The 4,517-nt window shown below is 50.5% G+C and overlaps 1 non-coding gene across 1 annotated transcript; it reads left to right on the top strand.

Annotated features, from left to right (window-relative positions):
• The first annotated feature begins 3,656 nt into the window (after nucleotides 1-3,656).
• Nucleotides 3,657-3,727, top strand: trnag-gcc (transfer RNA glycine (anticodon GCC)). The gene has a single exon. It is a non-coding gene; the product is annotated as a tRNA-Gly (tRNA).
• The last annotated feature ends 790 nt before the right edge of the window (nucleotides 3,728-4,517 follow it).

Here is a 4,517-nt window from a genome sequence, read left to right as displayed (position 1 = left end):
CTGCACCCGCGAGAGAGGGAGCTGCCGCACACAGTCGTGAAACCCTTGGAAGTAACAACATAATTAAAGTTGTCTGCAGATGTCTCTGAGTTGAACTTCTTTACAAACATTATGTAAAATGGTTTATTCTTCATTGTCAGGGCGGGCTACCTTTCTGAACACCATTTACTTTAACTGTTGTTTAGCCTGCATGTTTTCTTTCCGTCACTGACACTTGGACACCCAGTTCCCTTTGTACATCAACATTTCCCAATCTATGACTGATCAGATAACATGCTGCCTTCCCGCTTTCCCTGCCACCGTGGTACCTTCACACGGATCCGTGTTATATTGTGCTGGTCGTGTGTCTGTCCACTCATTCGCATTGTCTGAATTGCCTTGGAGCCTCTTTGCATCCTCCTCACAACCCTCAATCCCACTCACATTCGCGTCGTCGGCAGAAGTCTCCCCTCTAAGTGTTATCTTTCTGCACAGAAATTCTGTGCATACGGGAGGAGTCGGGTCAGAAGACGTTGTTGCTGAGGTTAATTGTGCCCGTTGGGGAGGAGGTGGGGACACTTGCCACACTCACACTGCGCCAACTGCTTCAACGCGCTCCTTCACTGATTTCGCGTCAGTGAGAGAACGTTGACCAGGGTCCAGGGCAGCCCTGATGCCAGGGCTCCACCCCTGGAGGTGACGTCACAGAAGAGGCCCACCTTTGCCCCGCCCCCTGCAGAGCAGCACCGCCTCCCTTCATCTGCGAAGCGGTTTCTCTGCCGCGGTGCATTATGGGGAACTGAAGCTGCCATTAGACTGGCTCGTTAACTCTGGATTGACTCCACTTCAACGAAATCACTCCGCTCTTCAACCCCTTACCACCTGAAATCTTTCCACACCGCCTTTTACCTGTCAAATCCAATGCTCGAATACAATCCGTTTCCCCGATGCTCCCAATTCTTCCATCCTTCCCCTTCAGTCCCCACTCGCTGAAATACTTCCCCACTGTTGAACCTGTTCCCCACCACTGACAGAAAAGCCCTCCCAATAAACCCTTCTGCCGTGAACCCCTGAACACAGTTTACCTTCCGTCCATCACTGACAGATTCCCGCACTCTTCAGCCCAACCGCTTGATCCCTGATACAATTCGCCCCTTGATCTGCCACACAGCATGAACCTTCAAGACAAAGTTCTTTCCCGTCCTGACTCCTTTGTCACCCGCATCCTCTCGTCAGCACCTTCTTCTCACGTCTAAAGGAGATCACGGACACAGAAAGAGAGATATATCTCTCCCCCTCTCCACTCACTCTCCCCCTCCCCTCTCTCTGTCACTCACTCCCTCTTCACTGTCACTCACTCTCCCTCCCCTTTCTCTCCCAATACACTCTCTCCCTCTCTCTCCTCTCCCCCTCTCTCGCACCTCTTGCTCTCCCCATTTCTACATCGCCTCTCTCTCACTCCCCTCCTACGCAGACAGGCAAGGTAGACAGGGTCAGCGGTCAGCGTAACGCTATTACAGTGCTTGCGGCACGGGTTCAATTCCCGCCGCTGTCTGGAAGGAGTTTGTACGTTCGCTCCGTGTCTGCGTGGGTTTGCTCTGGTTTCCTCCCACATTCCAAAGACCAACGGGTTAGGAGGTTGTGAATATGATATGTTGGCGCCGGAAGCATGGCGACACTTGCGGGCTGCCCCCAGAACACTCCACGTAAAGATGTATTTCACTGTGTGTTTCGATGAACATGTGACTAATAAACAAATCTTCTTATCCCTCTCCTCACAACTCTCTCGCTCCCCTCCTCCCATTCTTTCTCTCTTTGTCCAAACGCCCTCTCTAACTCTCTTTTTCCCCTCTCTACGCTCTCTCTCCCCCTCTATCTCTTTTATCCCCTCTCACCCTGCTCACACATCTCTCTCACCCCCTCAATCTTTCTCGCCCCTTCTCACTAATTCCCCTCTCTCCGGCAGCACTCCCCCCGCCACAACTCCTTCTACCCACCGGGGATGGGTTCCCTTTTGCAGGGTCAGGGCAGTGTTGGGGGATTACTTGCAACGAGAACACTGGGGATTAATCTGGGACAATAGAATGGAGAGGAGAGTCCGGAGATGCGGAGATGAGACCGAGACGGGGCGATCCCGCGGGACAGGTGGAACAGGATGGGGGGAACAGGACAGGGATCCCAGGGGACGGCACAGGGATCCCATGAGATGAGATGGTTGATGACTTGAACACCCTTCCGTCCCTCCCCTTCCCTCTCCCCACATCCCCTTTGGGCATGAACACCCACTACCAAAACCTGCTGAGGTGTGTCGCCGGCTGCTTTGGGAGGCAACGGATGAGATTGCTGGGGCCACGAGAGAAATGTTTTGTTTAATCCTCACTGGCCACACATGTGGGGCCGGATGACTGGAGTTCAGGAAATGTTCTGCCTCCATTGAAGAAGGGCAGCATGGATAAATCGGGCAGTGATATGCAAGCGTTGGCCCGCAGGTACAGAATAAGTTTCGTCACAGAGAAGATATTGGGGAAGAAAACTGAGGGACATCAATAATCTGCACTTCGATAGTGAAGGATTGTTCAGGAAAAGTCAGCATGGATTTGCCGGTGGGAGGTTCTGTCTGACTGAAATCTTTCAGATTCTTGAAGAGGTAATGAACTGAATTGAGGAAGGAAATGCCGGTGACAGTATGTTAGCCGTCAGTTTCCGAGGCATAGAATATAGGAGAATCGAACTTATGGTACAAGAATTGGCACTAAATATCCTTGCAGCTTAAAGAAAACTATGGGTCAGTTTGTATTTATATTCTGTTATGTGATGAAATGGACTCTTGAGCGCGTAATCTACCTCGTTATGACCCTGAGCTTTATTGCCTACGTGCACTGCATTCTCCCTTTAATTGTCACAGTTTATTCTTCACTCTGACATTGTTCTACCTTGCACAACGTCAACGCACTGTTATTGTGAATTCTGATGGATGAACGGGATGTAAGACAAGTTTTTCACTGCCGCTTGGTACATGTGACGATAATAAGCCAATTACCAATTCTAGCAATATGTTATTCAGGGAAAGATTCGGGGCACACTTACAAAGAGCTGGAGGAACACAGCAGGTCAGGCAGCATCTATGGAGGAAAATGGGCAGTCGACGTTACGGGTCGAGATCGTTCATTTGGACTGGGAAGAGTAGAGCCCGTCAAGTACTAAAGGGGGAATCTATGCATTGATCCGAAGAAGTGCGAATGTATTGGGTGACCCACCAGGTATAGCCGTGAATACCCAGGACCCAATGAGATGTATCCCAGAGTACTGTGGGAGGCAGGCGACGAATTTGCTGGTGCCACGACAGAAAGTTTTTAAATCTTCGCTGGCCACTGCTGAGGTGCCAGACATCTGGAGTTCAGGAAATGTCAGGCCTTTGTTAAAGAAGAGCAGCAGGGAAACGCCGGGCAATTACAGGCCTCTCAGTCTGAGGTTAGAGATAAGGAGGTTATTGAAAACATCCGAGCGGCGGGAATAATCTGCACTGTGGCAGTCAAGGAGTGTTCAGGAAAAGTCAGCGTGGATTTGCCGGTGGGCAGGTCCTGTCTGACAACAATGCACATTCCTGAAGAAATCAAAAAATAGTTTGATGACTGCAGTGCTGTTGATGGAGACTACGTGGACGTCAGTTATCACTTGCATTGGTGGTTCAGTGGTAGAATTCTCGCCTGCCACGCGGGAGGCCCGGGTTCGATTCCCGGCCAATGCAACCGCATCTTTTACTTCGAGAGGTTGGTCATGGCACACATCAACTCCAGCCGCCGATGCAACCTCGACCCACTGTAATTCGCCGAACCCAGGAACAGGTCCAAGGCTGACACCATTTCCCTGGCCCCACACCTACCGACAGCAGACCACAATTTATTGACTACAGCTCCGCCTTCAGTACAAAAAAATCAAGTAAAGTTATCTCCAAACGCCTGGACTGGGACTCAACAAGTCCCTTTGCAGCTGGATCCTCGACTTCCTGACCAACAGGTCGCAATCAGTCCGGACAAGCAGAACACCTCCACCACGATTACCGCAACATCGTGCCCCATAAGGTTGCGTCCTCAGACCCCTACTCTACACCCTTTACACATGCGCCTGCGTGGAGATATGCTGATCTAACTATCGCTAAATCTGCAGAAAACACCACTGTTGTGGACCTGATCTCAAATAACGATCAGAGTACAGGAAGATATAGAGAGCCTCGTGTCATGGTGTGATGACAAAAATCTTTCCCTCAGTGTAGCAAAATAAAATAGCTGTTCACTGACTTCAGCGAGGAAGGCGCTGCACACACTCCTCGTAACATCAACAGTGTTATGATACAGATGGCTGAGAGCTTCAAGGACCGAGTATTGGACATCACCTGTGGACATTCCTATTCCAACCACGTGTAGTCCATGGCCAGGAGAGCGCAGCAGCGCCTATACCTCCTCAGGAGGCTCAATGAAATTGGTATGTTCCCTTTAACCCTTACCAGTTTTCATTGATGCACCATAGAATGCATGCTG

The sequence above is a fragment of the Pristis pectinata genome, chromosome 19 (assembly GCF_009764475.1).
Source record: "Pristis pectinata isolate sPriPec2 chromosome 19, sPriPec2.1.pri, whole genome shotgun sequence".
Taxonomy (NCBI): Eukaryota; Metazoa; Chordata; class Chondrichthyes; order Rhinopristiformes; family Pristidae; genus Pristis; species Pristis pectinata.
This window is presented reverse-complemented; position numbering and strand designations above follow the sequence as displayed.